The sequence below is a fragment of the Mustelus asterias genome, chromosome 11 (assembly GCF_964213995.1).
Source record: "Mustelus asterias chromosome 11, sMusAst1.hap1.1, whole genome shotgun sequence".
NCBI classification, from domain to species: Eukaryota; Metazoa; Chordata; class Chondrichthyes; order Carcharhiniformes; family Triakidae; genus Mustelus; species Mustelus asterias.
Window position 1 is genome coordinate 11,701,023 of NC_135811.1, and position 20,290 is coordinate 11,721,312.

The following is a 20,290-nucleotide window of genomic DNA, read 5'->3' on the forward strand; positions in this document are numbered from 1 at the left end:
TTTGGATGGACATTCTGGTGAATTTACAGGGCTGCCCCAAACATGCAAATGAAATTCAAAAAACAGAATCAAAGAATCGCCCTTTAGTTTTCACACAAAACAAATGGACTAAAATCAACAATGGTGAGAACTCAATCCCACTTGGAGTTTGACAGTCACCGTGGACCAATAGTCTTCATCGCCCTAGAAAGATTTCCAAACTGTAATTCTCAGTACAGTAATAAAAATGCATGAAAATAGCTAGAATCTAAGTCCATAAACCAGTAGTACGGTCTGTGACAATAAAACAGAGAATGGTGGAAAAACTCAGCAAGACGGGCAGCATCTGAAGAGAGAGAAACAGAGTTAACAGTTTGGGTCAATGACCTCTCATCAGAATTCATCAAACCTGCTGAGTGCTTCTGGTATTTTTGTGAATCTCATTTCCCTTTTTAAAATGCAGAGTTTTGTTCAATACAGTGAGAAAAAAAGCTCATTGTGAAGCCTGCGAGCTTCACATCGGTTTTCTGCCCTAGAGCCAACACTCTGCATTTTTGGGAAGATTCCGCTCTCTATTTTCAATTGGCAGTGATGGAGGCTTGTTCTTTAGAATCTTCTGTATTGAGTCCCAAGTCTCCACTGATCTGTGATAAACAGGATCATGCCAAATGGAGGTAAATGAAGGAAGAAACAGACCTAGGAGATTACCTGGTTTGCCTCTTGCTTTGAGGCCTAAATATGAAGGGAATAAAATTGTTTTTAAGTTATCATGTCAGAGGTGGCAAATGGAGTTTAATGCGGAAAAGTGTGAGGTGATTCACTTTGGAAGGAGTAACAGGAATACAGAGTACTGGACTAATGGTAAGATACTTGGTAGTGTGGATGAACAGAGGGATCTGGGTGTCCATGTGCATAGATCCCTGAAAGTTGGCACCCAGGTTGATAGGGTTGTTAAGAAGGCGTACGGTGTGTTAGCTTTTATTGGTAGAGGGATTGAGTTTCGGAGCCAGGAGGTCATGCTGCAATTGTACAAAACTCTGGTGTGACCGCATTTGGAGTATTGCGTACAGTTCTGGTCGCCGTATTATAGGAAAGATGTGGAAGTGTTGGAAAGGGTGCAGAGGAGATTTACCTGGTGGATGTTGCCTGGTATGGTGGGAAAATCGTATGAGGAAAGGCTGAGGGGCTTGAGGTTGTTTTCGTTAGAGAGAAAGAGGTGACTTAATAGAGGCATACAAGATGATCAGAGGATTAGATAGGGTGGATAGTGAGAGCCTTTTTCCTCGGATGATGTTAGCACGAGGGGACATAGCTTTAAATTGAGGAGTGAGAGATATAGGACAGATGTTAGAGGTAGGTTCTTTACTCAGAGAGTAGTAAGGGCATGGACTGCCCTGCCTGCAGCAGTGGTGGACTCGTCAACATTGAGAGCGTTCAAGTGGTTATTGGATAAACATATGGATGATATTGGAATAGTGTAGATTAGAGGGGCTTTAGATTGGTACCACTGGTCGACGCAACATCGAGGGCCGAAGGGCCTGTACTGCGCCATAATGTTCTATGTTCTACTTTACAGTATTAATAGTACGAAAACCAGGATGTAAAGATCCAGTACACAGCCTCTTTCCTGCCGTGTACTAGACGGAGGAGAAGAACTATATCTGGACAGTGGGGTTACGGGGATAAGACCTTGGTGGGATTGTTGTTGGTGCAGGCCAAATGGCCTCCTTCTGCATTGTAGGGCTTCTGCAAAAGTCCCTCTGATCCCTGATGGTCAGAGTGGTAACAACCACAACCAGACTCACTATGCTCAGCTTGGAGTATTTCCCCAGAATTTATACTAGAGGCAGACTGAATTTTCCAATATGCTGCTACCCCTGAAATATTACAAACTACAGGAAAGCATCTGTGTTTAACCATAAAGTTTTAACTAATTTGCACTTCAATTCAATTTTATTTATTTAAAACTGCAAGATGGATAGAAATTATTGCAAAAACGTGATTAAGGAAACAGCCTTAAAAGTAGCTGGGGGCAACTTAACACAAAAATCAAGTGAGGCTCCAGCACTTAAGTTAACCTTTAGCCACACTATCAATAGATTTTTAAGTCACAAACGACCAGACACCAGTAATTTTTACCGGATCACAAGGAGACAGTCATTTATGTATTATAAGCAGAAAGTGAACAAATAGTGCAACAGTCACCAATCTTGTGATACAATATATACTGCAGGGATATAAAGCGATAAACTGTCACAGAAAATAAAGCAATTATACTGCTGTACCTTCCATATAATAATTACCATCGAGGGAAGATTTTAAGGTTTCTTTGCATTCATATCACTAAGCACCATGGCCTTTGACACTAAAGAAACCTGCCACAAAAGATCAGAGAAAGCTTAATTTTAATTTAGACCCCTTGCAAAACATTGGGAGAGATGCCAGCGAGGGAATTAGAAGACTACAATTCAATTTTGGGGGTCCTATGTCCATATAAGCAGCTTAAGCCCTTTACTCTTGTGGTTTATGATTTGATTAGATCATTTTTGCCCAGAATTATAACTGGATACCCTTCTCAGCTACACACATCAGAATATTCCCTCGCTATCTCTATCACTATATTGCTCCATACTGATATTCTGTGCTGGGGAATTTATGGATGGGCTTTTTATGTCCCAAATTCAATTAATCTCCAGTTTTTCAGGGCCATACCTCATCAAAATTTTAAAGGAGACAGTTTGTCTTGCACTCAAGTTTTTTTTGAGCAGATGACTAATTTCATTCATATAAGACAATGCATTCTCTATGTAGGAATTATGCAAAGCGTAAATGTGGTTTTGGCACAAGGAAGATGCATTTTTGTTAATGCCATGTTTTTAAAAAAAATGACTATCACATGGAAAAGATAAATGAAGTTGGCGGGCAGGTGGAGAATGGGGGAGTCAGTATAAGACCATAAGACATAGGAGCAGAATTAGGCCACTCAGCCCATCGAGTCTGCTCCACCATTTAATCATGGCTGATATTTTTCTCACCCCCATTCTCCTGCCTTTTCCCCATAACCCCTGATCCCCTTATTAATCAAGAACCTATCTATCTCTGCCTTAAAGACACTCAATGACCTGGCCTCCACAGCCTTCTGCGGCAAAGTAGTTTTTGCAAATGTATTCAAATTTCTTACCAGCCGTTTTACCATTATACCACCCACTCACTAAACCAGAACCGTAAAACAGCTGGGTCTTAAATTATTTTCTAAAATGAGTTTTGAATGGCTTTGCCATTATGTGGATTAGTTAGTAGTCCTCTTTCCTCCAAGTCAGAAGGTTCAAGTCCCATGCCGGAGACTTGTACACAAAAGTCAAGGCCCAACACTCCTGTGTGGCATTATTAGAAGTGCTGCCTTTTGAATAAAACATTAAACGAGACCCTGCCTGGTTTCTCAGGTGGATATTAAAGATCCCATGACACTATTTCAATGAAGAGCTGGGGAATTAACCCCTTTGTCCTGGTCAATATTTATCCCCCAGTCAACATCACAAAAGCAGATTATCGAGGCATTATTACATTGCTATTTAGGGGATCTTGCTGTGTAAAAATTGACTGCAGCATTTCCTACAATGCTGTACTCAAAAGTACTTAGGCTGCAAAGCACTTTCAGACATTCAGTGATCATGAAAGGCACTGTTTAAATACAAGTCTTCCTTTACATTGTAACTGATCGGCTAAAATTTCTTGCCTATGCTAATGAAACAATCAAAAATACAGAATGAGGGCAAGAGATTAAAAACACTGTTTCCTTTTATATCATTCTGGCAACAGCAATGCAAAAAGTCAAACTAGCGCAATGGAAACACAATCAAGTGGGCTGGGTGTTAGCACAAGTACAATGCACACATACAACCTACAGGATTAAAGGTTGCCTACAGCATAACCCTCATATGTTCTGGTGCTAATCCAACTTTGGTTAAAGAATATATGAAATAAAAGCATTGCTCTCTTCCAAGGCCTTTGCTTAATGACAAAGAATGCAGGAAGAGAAATGTGCACCCGACACAAAAGGCTTGAGATCCAAGCTAGAAATTCCTGATTTTAAACCAGTTTTGTCCCTTGGGCGTAACCTCAGATACAGCAAAGAATGAGAGATAACTAACCAGAGATAACTACCAAGAAAGGAAGATGACTCTCCCTAACTATTTACGCTGCCCCCAGGTTAGTGTCAGGAAAACAATATAGTAAGTAGATCATTCCTGCTCGTAAAACAAATCCACTGACACGGTCAGTGTGGCTCTCAAACAAGGGAAATGTGGCCAACTAGAATTTATCATTTATCCCAGAGGCACATACACAATAATGGGGGTTGGTTTAGCCCAGTTGGCTGCTTAGCGATGCAGAATGATGCCAACAGCGCGGGTTCAATTGCCGTACTGGCCGAGGTTATTCATGAAGGCTCCTGCTTCTCAACCTTGCCCCTCAGGGTAGACAGTAGCTCACCCAGCACCTTCCCAAGGGTAATTGGGAATGGACGAGAAATGATGGCATAGCCAGTGATGCCTACATCCTGTGTACAAGGTCAAGCGAAACGAGAAGAGAAAAAACAAAATAGAAGCAGCGAGGGGAAGGAAAAGTACAGCATCTCTCTCAGATATCCCATTTTCTGTGCAACTTTGGTTAAAGATATACCTGCAGCAGAAATTAGCACAGAACGCCCTGGTTGTCCTCTACCTGGTTAAGCTTACACCACACTCGCCATAGTGATTGACAAAGATGCATGAACACGGCTGAAAATAACTGATGTGGTCACAGATGGCAAACCTTGAGACCCTTCCCATTGGTAGCTAATTGGATCAGGAAGTATTGACTTTGGCAGCACAAACAGCTTCAAGTTGGCAACTTTCCACTAGTCAATTAAACAAAATACGGACATTTCTGGTTGGCTTGCGCTTCTCTTGATCTTTTAGCCAAGCAACCTTAATCCATTAGTCAGATGGGTGCAAGTAGTCATCCTTCATTTTGATGCATTTTTGTTGGCACTGCAGTCTAATTCAGACAGCAAAGCACTGCAAGCATCAGCTGCTATCCCACTTCCAAGAGCCTTCGCCTTTATCCAGATTCAAGCAGTTTCCAGCAGTCAAGAGACATGGGACCGATGCTTCAGTGGGACTGTCTAATCCAGAATATGTCAGTTGTAACTACATGCTACTGAGCAAAGATAATTTAACAAGACATTCCCGAGAACTCAGTTATTGATACCCCAATTTGTAGAACCGCTTTAGAAAATAAGCTGAGTGAGTGCATGCTCCATTTTTCCTGCCCTCTCCCTCCAGGCTCCATGCAGAAAGAGATACAGTGCAGCAGAAAGGGTGTAAAGGAGGGATACAATCATACAACTTTAAACCCTGGCCTATAAGCATTATAAATGGCCTCAGTTGGCAGAGGGGAGAAGGAAGCTGGAATTCCAACTCCCTCACTATCTCAGTGACCTGCTTTGAAGACTAATTTAATGAAAAGTGTGATCATCAGGAAGGGATAAATCTTAGTTTGGCCGTGATGTCCCCAACTAAGAGTAGACTGTGCCACAGGAAAAAACTGGATCCACGACAACACATACATTTCTAAAATATTATGAACAGGGCGGTACTAAATGATGCTGTATTCCTCGAGGGAACAAAGTTGCCACATGGAGCATTCAGTTAATCCCATGGGCGTGACAAGGACATCAGGCTGAAGACTGGTCAGTGAAGGAAAGCCAAAACAAGAGCTTTACTTTGACTGTCAGAAGTCTCCAAAAATGTAAAAGCTGTCTCTTATTTCCATTTTATACACTTTTGAATTTCATTTGGGAGGGGTTTTCAGTTTCAGTTCCAGGCAAAAGACAGAGCAAAAACCAGAGCCATTACAAAAGCGAGTCTTTACAAGCCTTGCAACAGCTTCCTGGTTAACACCACATCTTGCAAAGCCAAGCTCAGCCAAGCTGCACTTTCCCTCTCCCCAGCCAATACGAATGCTGGCAGCCCATCTCACTCAACAAGAATGACATTTGTTACAGCAACAATGGCACTACTGCTCTGCAGAGCAGGAGCTGAATGATTACATCAAACCAAATATATACTCCTGAGATTAATCAATCACATTTCAGTCACTTCAAATTTCACAATGGTTAAAAGAGTTTAATGCATCGGCCTACCCAGCCTATGGAAAGCTGGAACTACTGAAAACCCATTTAGATAAAACGCCAATAAAATTTCTACTTTGTAACTAGATTTCCTAACCCCTCCTTCCTTCCTATCGGAGATGACTGATAGATTTAGGTCAATGAACTTTTAGGATCAAGCTGGAGTCGATCCACTTTGCCGCACATTTTAAGTGACCTGGAAATAGCCTCGGCTGTTAAGACATTTTTTTTTAGTTGCTGTAGGCAATATCAGCTCAAGTTTCCTTAAATTGTTTGGTCCAGGGATACACATAATTGCTGAATTTAAAAATAAACGAGTTACACTGGTTCCTGACAAAACAATTTGAGGAAACTTTGAAAAACAAAGGAAAAGGAGGGAAATGGCACATCATGTGGACAAGGCCACCTTACATTCTGTTCTATAGAAGCTGGCTACAGTGTAGAGTCTTCATTCAACAGTTTAAGCTTCCCATTTGGATCTACACTCCTTTTTCCAATCACCGTGTCTCCTCAATGGAGCAGCAAACTGCATTCATCTTCAAAATGGCCACCTGATCTGATCCACGATTACAGAAATCATGGAAGCTTCAGAGTCTGTCACCACTGAGTGCTATCTGTATACAGCTGCACAGCATAATTGATAAAGTAAATGTTAACCAAATGGACAAGAGGTCATAGTTGCTGGGTCTGAGGGGGGAAGGTTCAAAACAGAGATAAGGAGAAGCTACTTCTCAGAGGGTTGTGAATCTATGGAACTTGCTGCCCAACAGTGCGGTGGATGCAGAATCAATGGATTCAAGAAAGAGATAGATAAATATTTGATCAAAAACGGGTTAAAGGGCAATGGGGAAGACAGGGAAGTGGAGCTAGGATGAGATGGTGATCAACCATGATCATATAGAATGGCAGAGTGGGCTCGAAGGGCTGAATTGCCTACTCTCACTCCTAATTCCTATGTTCCTACAAGTATAACAAGCATGGAAAGTAAAAACTTCCCCAAGTTCTCATCATTTACAGACCTCAAGGCAGGCTGTGTTCCTTTTGAGGAATTGAAAAATAAATCCAAGAATATTGCAAAACAACCAGATTCTTTATTCACAATTGAAAATGCTTCCTTTAAAAAAATGTTCAGAGCCAAGATCAAAAGAACCTGTCCCCTTAAAAGTCAGATTTAATTAATTCTATGATCCCACAAAGCTTAAGCTGAATGGGAGTAAGCCACTTCCCAAACCATGACTTCCAGTGGCAAGCTTTTGTTGATAGTGTTATTGACTTCATAAATTCATGGAAATTGTAGCAGTAATTCTGCATTTTTGAACTTAATCTGACCCCATCTCTCTTCTACACTATCTGTCCACAATACTGGCAAAGCCATTAGCTAAGTTTGAAAAAGTGCTAACATTTGGCTAAGGCAGCAGCAGTCTTTGTGGTCTCCAAGCAAAGCTGTCTAATGGATTTACACTGATGAACACAAATACAATCCCCAAAATCTTAATATGCCATTCCCAACCTCACTTAAATGCAGGCATGAATGTTTGGCTCCCAAATAGTTGCAGAGAGTGCAGTGGTACTCCAGGTAAGGATTGGCAATAGGATAATCAAAGAACAAAGAAAACTACAGCACAGGAAGAGGCCCTTCAGCCCTTCAAGCCTGCACTGACCATGTTGCCCGACTGAACTAAAAAGTGTCACTTCTCGGGCTTTTGGCTAAGATCAAGCATAGGTTCAAGCCCAAGATCAGCTGTAATCCCTGTTCTTGTCAGCTTGGATCTAGTCCCTCTTATAGGGGCCACAAATTGGAGGGGGCCATGAATTGGATTCAATGTGAATTGGAATTGGTTTTTGGAGCAAGCAAGGAGACGGATTAAGGACTTGCCCTGTCCACTCTGCGCATTTGAATTGTAACTCTAAGAAAGGAATTTTTTTTTTAAAAATCACTTCTAGATTTAATAAAATTTAGCTCTTTTGAATCAATTGCCCAAATGTTAAAATACATTTAGAACATAGAAAAACTACAGCACAAACAGGCCCTTCGGCCCAAAAGTTGCGCCGGTCATGTCCCTACCTACCTAGGCCTATATATAGGCTTACCTATAACCCTCAATCCTATTAAGTCCCATGTACTCATCCAGAAGTCTCCTAAAAGACCCTATTGAGTTTGCCTCCACCACCATTGACGGCAGCCGATTCCACTCACCCACCACCCTCTGACTGAAAAACTTACCCCTGACATCTCCTCTGTACCTACTCCCCAGCACCTTAAACCTGCGTCCTCTCGTAGCAGACATTTCCACCCTGGGAAAAAGCCTCCGAGAATCCACCTGATCTATACCTCTCAACATCTTGTACACCTCTAATCAGGTCACCTCTCATCCTTCGTCTCTCCATGGAGAAAAGACCGAGCTCCCTCAACCTATCCTCATAAGGCATGCCACCCAATCCAGGCAACATCCTTGTAAATCTTCTCTGCACCCTTTCAATAATTTCTACATCCTTCCTGTAATGAGGCGACCAGAACTGAGCACAGTACTCTAAGTGGGGTCTGACGAGGGTCTTATAAAGCTGCATCATTATCTCCCGACTCCTAAACTCAATCCCTCGATTGATGAAGGCCAGCACACCATATGCCTTCTTAACCGCCTCCTCTACCTGCGAGGCCGATTTAAGAGTCCTCTGGACCCGGACCCCAAGGTCTTTCTGATCCTCTACACTGCTAAGAGTCTTACCCTTGATATTATACTCCTTCATCCCATTTGACCTGCCAAAATGTACCACTATACATTTATCCGGGTTGAAGTCCATCTGCCACTTCTCCGCCCAGTCTTGCATCCTATCTATGTCACGCTGCAGCTTCTGACATCCCTCCAAACTATCCACAACACCACCGACCTTTGTGTCGTCGGCAAACTTACCAACCCATCCCTCCACTTCCTCATCCAGGTCATTTATGAAAATGACAAACAGCAAGGGTCCCAGAACAGATCCCTGCGGCACTCCACTGGTGACCAACCTCCATTCAGAAAAAGACCCATCTACAACCACTCTCTGCCTTCTGCAGGCAAGCCAGTTCTGGATCCACAAGGCAACAGCCCCTTGGATCCCATGCCCTCTCACTTTCCCGAGAAGTCTTGCATGGGGGACCTTATCAAACGCCTTGCTGAAGTCCATGTAAACCACATCTACTGCTTTTCCTTCATCAACGTGTTTAGTCACATTATCAAAGAACTCCACCAGGCTCGTACGGCACGATTTGCCTTTGACAAAGCCGTGCTGACTACTTTTGAGCATACTAAACTTCTCTAAATGTTCATAAATCCTGTCCCTCAGGATCTTCTCCATCAACTTACCAACCACTGAGGTTAGACTCACCGGTTGGTAATTTCCTGGGCTATCTCTATTCCCTTTCTTGAATATAGGAACCACATCCGCAATCCTCCAATCCTCCGGAACCTCTCCCGTCTCCATCGACGATGCCAAGATCATTGCCAGAGGCTCTGCAATCTCTTCCCTCACCTTCCACAGTAACCTGGGGTACATCCCATCCGGTCCCGGTGACTTATCTATCTTGATGCTATTCAAAATTTCCAACACATCCTCTTTCTTAATGTCGACAAACTCAATCTTCTCAGTCCGCCGCAATCCTGTAGTACAACCGCCCAGGTCTTTTTCCACAGTGAATACCAAGGTAAAGTATTCATTAAGCACCTCTGCTATTTCTTCCGGTTCCGTACAGACTTTCTCAGCTTCACATTTTATAGGTCCTATTCCTTCACATCTCATCCTTTTACTCTTCACATATTTATAGAACGCCTTAGGGTTCTCCTTAATCTTACCTGCCAAGGCCTTCTCATGACCCCTTCTGGCTCTCCTAATTTCCTTCTTAAGTCCCTTCCTACAAGCCGTATACTCATCTAGATCCCCATCATCGCCTAGCTCTCTGAACCTATTGTACGCTTTCCTTTTCCTTTTGACTAGGTTCAGCACAGCTTTCGTGCACCACGGTTCCCGTAACCTACCAAAACCTCCCTGTCTCATCAGAACGTTGTCATGTAGAGCTCCAGACAAACATTCCTCGAAAATCTGCCACCTTACTTCGGTACTTTCCCCCGAGAATACCTCCTTCCAATTTACGCCTCTAATCTCCTGCCTGATGGCTTCATATTTCCCCTTACTCCAGATAAACACTTTCCTATGGAGCTGGGCTAAAAGTTGAATATTTGGAAAGGATGAATTTGGTGACAAACAGAAAAAAAGCTGCAATAATTAAAATGATAAAAAGGATTTTGATTCAAATTGTTTAAAATGTCGGGACTTGGCCCATAGATTCAAAATCATTCGGAAAGAACAAAAATAATCAACCCAACCAACCAGGGGTCTACTGTCAAAAGATATGTATACTTCATTTGTAGCATAACCAACAATTCTTGTTAATGCAGAGTTTGCCTTTAAAACATTCCAGTACAAGGAAATCATTGCTGTTATAGCCATACAACCCATAACCAAGTTTTATTCCAGTATATTGTGACGTTGGTCTGTCAGATTCCCAATTTTCACAGTCTTCAAGTATTAGACCAAGAATTCATTAACAATCGGACTGACCACTAATAAAATTGAAATAATTTTAAAAATATAAATTGTAAAAATACACCTTTTAAAAATTGGGACATTATTTTCAATCCATCACCAAAACTAAACTGCATAGAAACACAAAAGGTGTTGCAGTATAAATTAGAATTGTGTCCACGTGGATAATCACCAACCATTTCCGAGACCCTCTCCACCCTCACAAACCTCAACGCCCTGCCTCCCTCCTCCAGATGTGGGAATCCTCAGCTAACTCCAGGCAGTTTAGGCCATGTCAGAATTTAGCTCTACTGTAAGAAAAGCTTGTATTGCCTTCCTTTCCCCAACGGAAGATATTTGCGGCCTACAAATGTCAGCTGTTCTTATGGGAGGCGTAGCCTCTCAGTTCTAACCTGTGCAATTACAGAATTCCTCCATCTAAAGCTTTCAGTTCTATTGCTTTGAGAAGGTGAGTCTCCAGACTCTTTCTTCCTCTACACATCACAGAACTCCACACTAACATTCTACAGTTTATTGGGTGGAGGGAAAGTCTGAAGAAGACATCTGCTCATGACAGAGCTCAACATTTTTCAGTTTGATAGCCTAATACATCAGCAACTCACTCACACCATTGAGCCTCTTAGCTTAAGGCCTCACCATTCCAAACCTGATGAGCAAAGACACACACACTTAATGAAGAAGCCAGGAACCTGACTGCATTCATTTTTTCAAACCCCAAAAAGCACTTGCCTAACTTACTGATCTTTAACTCATCTACCAGAAATGTTACTTATGCAGTAAAATGTGTCCAGCAGTGGGGGAAGGGGGAGTTGAGGGGGGAAAGGGGGAATTGAGTTGAGGTGGGGGGAGGGGAGGGGAAGTTGAGTTATGGTGGGGGGAGGGGAAGTTGAGTTGAGGGGGGTGGGGTGGGGGGAGGGGGAAGTTGAGGGGGGTGGGGGGAGGGGGAAGTTGAGGGGGGAGGGGTAAGTTGAGGGGGGAGGGGTAAGTTGAGGGGGGAGGGGTAAGTTGAGGGGGGAGGGGTAAGTTGAGGGGAGAGGGGTAAGTTGAGGGGGAGAGGGGTAAGTTGAGGGGGGAGGGGTAAGTTGAGGGGGGAGGGGTAAGTTGAGGGGGGAGGGGTAAGTTGAGGGGGGAGGGGTAAGTTGAGGGGGGAGGGGTAAGTTGAGGGGGGAGGGGTAAGTTGAGGGGGGAGGGGTAAGTTGAGGGGGGAGGGGTAAGTTGAGGGGGGAGGGGGAAGTTGAGGGGGGAGGGGGAAGTTGAGGGGGGAGGGGGAAGTTGAGGGGGGAGGGGGAAGTTGAGGGGGGAGGGGGAAGTTGAGGGGGGAGGGGGAAGTTGAGGGGGGAGGGGGAAGTTGAGGGGGGAGGGGGAAGTTGAGGGGGGAGGGGGAAGTTGAGGGGGGAGGGGGAAGTTGAGGGGGGAGGGGGAAGTTGAGGGGGGAGGGGGAAGTTGAGGGGGGAGGGGGAAGTTGAGGGGGGAGGGGGAAGTTGAGGGGGGAGGGGGAAGTTGAGGGGGGAGGGGGAAGTTGAGGGGGGAGGGGGAAGTTGAGGGGGGAGGGGGAAGTTGAGGGGGGAGGGGGAAGTTGAGGGGGGAGGGGGAAGTTGAGGGGGGAGGGGGAAGTTGAGGGGGGAGGGGGAAGTTGAGGGGGGAGGGGGAAGTTGAGGGGGGAGGGGGAAGTTGAGGGGGGAGGGGGAAGTTGAGGGGGAGGGGGAAGTTGAGGGGGAGGGGGAAGTTGAGGGGGGAGGGGGAAGTTGAGGGGGGAGGGGGAAGTTGAGGGGGGAGGGGGAAGTTGAGGGGGGAGGGGGAAGTTGAGGGGGGAGGGGGAAGTTGAGGGGGGAGGGGGAAGTTGAGGGGGGAGGGGGAAGTTGAGGGGGGAGGGGGAAGTTGAGGGGGGAGGGGGAAGTTGAGGGGGGAGGGGGAAGTTGAGGGGGGAGGGGGAAGTTGAGGGGGGAGGGGGAAGTTGAGGGGGGAGGGGGAAGTTGAGGGGGGAGGGGGAAGTTGAGGGGGGAGGGGGAAGTTGAGGGGGGAGGGGGAAGTTGAGGGGGGAGGGGGAAGTTGAGGGGGAGGGGGAAGTTGAGGGGGGAGGGGGAAGTTGAGGGGGGAGGGGGAAGTTGAGGGGGGAGGGGGAAGTTGAGGGGGGAGGGGGAAGTTGAGGGGGGAGGGGGAAGTTGAGGGGGGAGGGGGAAGTTGAGGGGGGAGGGGGAAGTTGAGGGGGGAGGGGGAAGTTGAGGGGGGAGGGGGAAGTTGAGGGGGGAGGGGGAAGTTGAGGGGGGAGGGGGAAGTTGAGGGGGGAGGGGGAAGTTGAGGGGGGAGGGGGAAGTTGAGGGGGGAGGGGGAAGTTGAGGGGGGAGGGGGAAGTTGAGGGGGGAGGGGGAAGTTGAGGGGGGAGGGGGAAGTTGAGGGGGGAGGGGGAAGTTGAGGGGGGAGGGGGAAGTTGAGGGGGGAGGGGGAAGTTGAGGGGGGAGGGGGAAGTTGAGGGGGAGGGGGAAGTTGAGGGGGAGGGGGAAGTTGAGGGGGAGGGGGAAGTTGAGGGGGAGGGGGAAGTTGAGGGGGGAGGGGGAAGTTGAGGGGGAGGGGGAAGTTGAGGGGGGAGGGGGAAGTTGAGGGGGGTGGGGGAAGTTGAGGGGGGTGGGGGGAGGGGGAAGTTGAGGGGGGTGGGGGGAGGGGGAAGTTGAGGGGGGTGGGGGGAGGGGGACGTTGAGGGGGGTGGGGGGAGGGGGACGTTGAGGGGGGTGGGGGGAGGGGGACGTTGAGGGGGGTGGGGGGAGGGGGAAGTTGAGGGGGGTGGGGGGAGGGGGAAGTTGAGGGGGGTGGGGGGAGGGGGAAGTTGAGGGGGGTGGGGGTAGGGGGAAGTTGAGGGGGGTGGGGGGAGGGGGAAGTTGAGGGGGGTGGGGGGAGGGGGAAGTTGAGGGGGGTGGGGGGAGGGTGAAGTTGAGGGGGGTGGGGGAGGGGGAAGTTGAGGGGGGTGGGGGGAGGGGGAAGTTGAGGGGGGTGGGGGGAGGGGGTAGTTGAGGGGGGTGGGGGGAGGGGGTAGTTGAGGGGGGTGGGGGAGGGGGAAGTTGAGGGGAGTGGGGGGAGGGGGAAGTTGAGGGGGTGGGGGAGGGGGAAGTTGAGGGGGGTGGGGGAGGGGGAAGTTGAGGGGAGTGGGGGGAGGGGGAAGTTGAGGGGGGTGGGGGGGAGGGGGGAAGTTGAGGGGGGTGGGGGAAGTTGAGGGGGGTGGGGGGAGGGGGAAGTTGTGGGGGGAGGGGGAAGTTGAGGGGGGTGGAGGAGGGGGAAGTTGAGGGGGTGGGGGGAGGGGGAAGTTGAGGGGGGTGGGGGAGGGGGAAGTTGAGGGGGGTGGGGGGAGGGGGAAGTTGAGGGGGGTGGGGGGAGGGGGAAGTTGAGGGCGGTGGGGGGAGGGGGAAGTTGAGGGGGGTGGGGGAAGTTGAGGGGGGAGGGGGAAGTTGAGGGGGGAGGGGGAAGTTGAGGGGGGAGGGGGAAGTTGAGGGGGGAGGGGGAAGTTGAGGGGGGAGGGGGAAGTTGAGGGGGGAGGGGGAAGTTGAGGGGGGAGGGGGAAGTTGAGGGGGGAGGGGGAAGTTGAGGGGGGAGGGGGAAGTTGAGGGGGGAGGGGGAAGTTGAGGGGGGTGGGGGGAGGGGAAGTTGAGGGGGAAGTTGAGGGGGGTGGGGGGAGGGGGAAGTTGAGGGGGGTGGGGAGAGGGGGAAGTTGAGGAGGGTGGGGGGAGGGGGAAGTTGAGGAGGGTGGGGGGAGGGGGAAGTTGAGGAGGATGGGGGGAGGGGAACTCAGCCCTGGAAGTTGAGGGGGGTGGGGGGAGGGGGAAGTTGAGGGGGGTGGGGGGAGGGGGAAGTTGAGGGGGGTGGGGGGAGGGGGGAAGTTGAGGGGGGTGGGGGGAGGGGGTGGGGGAGTTGAGGGGGGTGGGGGAAGTTGAGGGGGGTGGGGGAGGGGGTGGGGGAAGTTGAGGGGGTGGGGGGAGGGGGGAAGTTGAGTGGGGTGGGGGGAGGGGGAAGTTGAGTGGGGTGGGGGGAGGGGGAGGTTGAGTGGGGTGGGGGGAGGGGGAGGTTGAGGGGGGTGGGGGGAGGGGGAGGTGAGGGGGGTGGGGGGAGGGGGAGGTTGAGGGGGGTGGGGGAGGTTGAGGGGGGTGGGGGGAGGGGGAGGTTGAGGGGGGTGGGGGGAGGGTGAGGCTGAGGGGGGTGGGGGAGTGGGAGGTTGAGGGGGGTGGGGGGAGGGGGAGGTTGAGGGGGGTGGGGGATGGGGAAGTTGAGGGGGGTGGGGGGAGGGGGGAAGTTGAGGGGGGTGGGGGGAGGGGGAAGCTGAGGGGGGTGGGGGGAGGGGGAAGTTGAGGGGGGTGGGAGGAGGGGGAAGTTGAGGGGGGTGGGGGGAGGGGGAAGTTGAGGGGGGTGGGGGGTGGGGGGAGGGGGAAGTTGAGGGGGGTGGGGGGAGGGGGAAGTTGAGGGGGGTGGGAAGTTGAGGGGGGTGGGGGGAGGGTGAAGTTGAGGGGGGTGGGGGGAGGGGGAAGTTGAGGGGGGTGGGGGGAGGGGGAAGTTGAGGGGGGTGGGGGGAGGGGGAAGTTGAGGGGGGTGAGGGGAGGGGGAAGTTGAGGGGGGTGGGGAGAGGGGGAAGTTGAGGAGGGTGGGGGGAGGGGGAAGTTGAGGAGGGTGGGGGGAGGGGGAAGTTGAGGAGGATGGGGGGAGGGGAAGTTGAGGGGGGTGGGGGGGAGGGGGAAGTTGAGGGGGGTGGGGGGAGGGGGAAGTTGAGGGGGGTGGGGGGAGGGGGAAGTTGAGGGGGGTGGGGGGAGGGGGAAGTTGAGGGAGTTGGGGGGAGGGGAAGTTGAGGGGGGTGGGGGGAGGGGGTGGGGGGAGTTGAGGGGGGTGGGGGAAGTTGAGGGGGGTGGGGGAGGGGGTGGGGGAAGTTGAGGGGGTGGGGGGAGGGGGAAGTTGAGTGGGGTGGGGGGAGGGGGAAGTTGAGTGGGGTGGGGGGAGGGGGAGGTTGAGTGGGGTGGGGGGAGGGGGAGGTTGAGGGGGGTGGGGGGAGGGGGAGGTTGAGGGGGTGGGGGGAGGGGGAGGTTGAGGGGGGTGGGGGAGGTTGAGGGGGGTGGGGGGAGGGGGAGGTTGAGGGGGGTGGGGGGAGGGTGAGGCTGAGGGGGTGGGGGAGTGGGAGGTTGAAGGGGGTGGGGGGAGGGGGAGGTTGAGGGGGGTGGGGGGATGGGGAAGTTGAGGGGGGTGGGGGGAGGGGGAAGTTGAGGGGGGTGGGGGGAGGGGGAAGCTGAGGGGGGTGGGGGGAGGGGGAAGTTGAGGGGGGTGGGAGGAGGGGGAAGTTGAGGGGGGTGGGGGGAGGGGGAAGTTGAGGGGGGTGGGGGGTGGGGGGAGGGGAAGTTGAGGGGGGTGGGGGGAGGGGGAAGTTGAGGGGGTGGGAAGTTGAGGGGGGTGGGGGGAGGGTGAAGTTGAGGGGGGTGGGGGGAGGGGGAAGTTGAGGGGGGTGGGGGGAGGGGGAAGTTGAGGGGGGTGGGGGGAGGGGGAAGTTGAGGGGGGTGAGGGGAGGGGGAAGTTGAGGGGGGTGAGGGGAGGGGGAAGTTGAGGGGGGTGGGGAGGAGGGGGAAGTTGAGGGGGGGTGGGGGAGGGGGAAGTTGAGGGGGTGGGGGGAGGGGGAAGTTGAGGGGGTGGGGGGAGGGGGAAGTTGAGGGGGTGGGGGGAGGGGGAAGTTGAGGGGGGTGGGGGGAGGGGGAAGTTGAGGGGGGTGGGGGGAGGGGGAAGTTGAGGGGGGTGGGGGGAGGGGGAAGTTGAGGGGGGTGGGGTGGTGGAGGCAGGAGTTGAGGACGGTGGGGTGGGGGTGGGGATTGAGGACGGTGGGGCGGGGGGGGTGGATTTAGGACGGTGGGGCGTGGGGAGTTGCCTGTGGGGGGTTGGGGGGAGTTGGGGACGGTGGTGCAGGAGGGGGGTTTAAGAAGGTGGGGGCAGCGGGGGGGGTCGAGGGCGGTGGGGGGGAGGGTCGAGGGCGGTGGGGGGGGGGGGAGGGTCGAGGGCGGTGGGGGGGGGGGGGGAGGGTCGAGGGCGGTGGGGGGGGGGAGGTTCGAGGGCGGTGGGGGGGGGGGAGGGTCGAGGGCGGTGGGGGGAGGGGAGGGTAGAGGACGGCGGGGGGGGGGGGGGTGGTGGGGGGGGGGGGGGAGTCGAGGACTGTGGGGGAGGTCGAGGACGGTGGGGGGGGGTCGAGGACGGTGGGGGGGGGAGGGTCAAGGACGGTGGGGGGGAGGGAGGGTCGAGGATGGTGGGGGGGAGGGAGGGTCGAGGATGGTGGGGGGGGGGTAGAGGACGGCGGGGTGGGGGGAGGACGATGGGGGGGGGTCGAGGACGGTGGGGGAGGGGGGTTGAGGACGGTGGGGGAGGGGCTGGGGGAGGGTCGAGGAAGGTGGGGGGGGTCGAGGACGGTGGCAGGGGGGAGGGGGAGTTGCGGACGGTGGGAGGGGGGAGGGGGAGTTGCGGACGGTGGCAGGGGGGAGGGGGAGTTGCGGACCGTGGGAGGGGGGAGGGGAGTTGCGGACGGTGGGAGGGGGAGTTGCGGACGGTGGGAGGGGGGATTTGAGGTTGGTGGGGGGGAGGGGGAGGGAAGAGGGGATTGTGCGAGTTTTGGGGTGAGGGGGTTGTGTCGGGTAGGTTTGGGGGCAGGGAATGGTGCAGGGATGGGTAGGGGTGAGTAGGAGTGGGTTTGGGGGGTGAGTGGGAGTGGGTTTGGGGGGGGTGAGTGGGAGTGGGTTTGGGGGGGGGTGAGTGGGAGTGGGTTTGGGGGGGGGGTGAGTGGGAGTGGGTTTGGGGGGGGGGTGAGTGGGAGTGGGTTGGAGGGGGTGAGTGGGAGTGGGTTTGGGGGGGTGAGTGGGAGTGGGTTTGGGGGGGTGAGTGGGAGTGGGTTTGGGGGGGTGAGTGGGAGTGGGTTTGGGGGGGTGAGTGGGAGTGGGTTTGGGGGGGGTGAGTGGGAGTGGGTTTGTGGGGGGTGAGTGGGAGTGTGTTTGGGGGGGGTGAGTGGGAGTGGTTTGGGGGGGTGAGTGGGAGTGGTTTGGGGGGGGTGAGTGGGAGTGGTTTGGGGGGGGGTGAGTGGGAGTGGCTTGGGGGGGGGTGAGTGGGAGTGGCTTTGGGGGGGTGAGTGGGAGTGGCTTTGGGGGGGTGAGTGGGAGTGGCTTTGGGGGGTGAGTGGGAGTGGCTTTGGGGGGGTGAGTGGGAGTGGCTTTGGGGGGGGTGAGTGGGAGTGGCTTTGGGGGGGGTGAGTGGGAGTGGCTTTGGGGGGGTGAGTGGGAGTGGGTTTGGGGGGGTGAGTGGGAGTGGGTTTGGGGGGGTGAGTGGGAGTGGGTTTGGGGGGGTGAGTGGGAGTGGGTTTGGGGGGGTGAGTGGGAGTGGGTTTGGGGGGTTGAGTGGGAGTGGGTTTGGGGGGTTGAGTGGGAGTGGGTTTGGGGGGTTGAGTGGGAGTGGGTTTGGGGGGGGTGAGTGGGAGTGGGTGGGGGGGGTGAGTGGGAGTGGGTTTGGGGGGGGTGAGTGGGAGTGGGTTTGGGGGGTGTCAATGGGAGTGGGTTTGGGGGGTGTCAATGGGAGTGGGTTTGGGGGGTGTCAATGGGAGTGGGTTTGGGGGGGGTGAGTGGGAGTGGGTTTGGGGGGGGTGAGTGGGGGTGGGTTTGGGGGGGTGAGTGGGGATGGGTTTGGGGGGGGTGGGTGGGAGTGCGTTTGGGGGGGGTGAGTGGGAGTGGGTTTGGGGGGGGTGAGTGGGAGTGGGTTTGGGGGGGGTGAGTGGGAGTGGGTTTGGGCGGGGTGAGTGGGAGTGGGTTTGGGGGGGGGTGAGTGGGAGTGGGTTTGAGGGGGGGTGAGTGGGAGTGGGTTTCGGGGGGTGAGTGGGAGTGGGTTTCGGGGGGGTGAGTGGAAGTGGGTTGGAGGGGGTGAGTGTGAGTGGGTTTGGGGGGGGTGAGTGGGAGTGGGTTTGGGGGGGTGAGTGGGAGTGGGTTTGGGGGGGGGTGAGTGGGAGTGGGTTTGGGGGGTGGTGAGTGGGAGTGGTTTGGGGGGGTGAGTGGAAGTGGCTTTGGGGGGGGGTGAGTGGGAGTGGCTTTGGGGGGGTGAGTGGGAGTGGATTTGGGGGGGTGAGTGGGAGTGGCTTTGAGGGGGGGTGAGTGGGAGTGGGTTTGGGGGGTGTCAATGGGAGTGGGTTTGGGGGGTGTCAATGGGAGTGGGTTTGGGGGGGGTGAGTGGGAGTGGGTTTGGGGGGGTGGGTGGGAGTGCGTTTGGGGGGGGTGAGTGGGAGTGTGTTTGGGGGGGTGAGTGGGAGTGGGTGAGGGGGGGGTGAGTGGGAGTGGGTTTGGGGGGCGTGAGTGGGAGTGGGTTTGCGGGGGGTGAGTGGGAGTGGTTTGGGGGGGGTGAGTGGGAGTGGTTTGGGGGGGTGAGTGGGAGTGGTTTGGGGGGTTAGTGGGAGTGGTTTGGGGGGGTGAGTGGGAGTGGTTTGGGGGGGTGAGTGGGAGTGGTTTGGGGGGGTGAGTGGGAGTGGTTTGGGGGGGTGAGTGGGAGTGGTTTGGGGGGGTGAGTGGGAGTGGTTTGGGGGGGTGAGTGGGCGTGGTTTGGGGGGTGAGTGGGCGTGGTTTGGGGGGTGAGTGGGCGTGGTTTGGGGGGTGAGTGGGCGTGGTTTGGGGGGTGAGTGGGCGTGGTTTGGGGGGTGAGTGGGCGTGGTTTGGGGGGTGAGTGGGAGTGGTTTGGGGGGGTGAGTGGGAGTGGTTTGGGGGGGGTGAGTGGGAGTGGTTTGGGGGGGTGAGTGGGAGTGGTTTGGGGGGGTGAGTGGGAGTGGTTTGGGGGGGTGAGTGGGAGTGGTTTGGGGGGGGGCGGTATGGATATGTGGCAGTGAGGATATTTGGAGGATGTTGATAAATACAGGGGAAGGAGCCGTGTGTGACGGGGATGTGAAGAGGTGAGTGGATTTTGGGGGTGGGATTGGGATGATGGTTGTAATGTTGATAAATACAGGGCGAGGAGCTGTGCGGAGGGTGTATGGGTTTTGGGAGGGTGTTTTAGGGGTAGGGGTATCGGGGGGGAGGGGGTGGGAGTGCGATTTGGGGGGTGAGGGGGTGGGAGTGAGTTTTGGGGGCTGAAGGGGCGGGAGTGAGTTTTGGGGGGTGAAGGGGCGGGAGTGAGTTTTGGGGGGGAGGGGGCGGGAGTGAGTTTTGGGGGGAGGGGGTGAGAGTGAGTTTTGGGGGCGGGAGGGGGTGAGAGTGAGTTTTGGGGGCGGGAGGGGGCGGGAGTGAGTTTTGGGGGCGGGAGGGGGTGAGAGTGAGTTTTGGGGGGAGGGGGTGAGAGTGAGTTTTGGGGGGGAGGGGGCGGAAGTGAGTTTTGGGAGCGTTTTGGGAGGTGAGATGGTTTGGGGTGGGGGATGTTTATATCTTTGAGACCTGGTTGGCTGTCGAGATTCACATCCTAATCAGTATTCTGTAACTTGATTTTGTGTCTCTGTGCATTGTTTGAGAGCAGATTTCCACTCCATCTGACGAAGGAGCAGCGCTCCGAAAGCTAATGGCATTTGCTGTCAAATAAACCTGTTCGACTTTAACC

General features: G+C 53.6%; 1 protein-coding gene across 2 annotated transcripts in view; it reads right to left on the bottom strand.

Annotated features, from left to right (window-relative positions):
• Positions 1-20,290, bottom strand: part of trim8b (tripartite motif containing 8b) — a 90,643-nt gene that overhangs the window by 66,713 nt on the left and 3,640 nt on the right. The gene's annotated exons all lie outside the window — the stretch shown is intronic.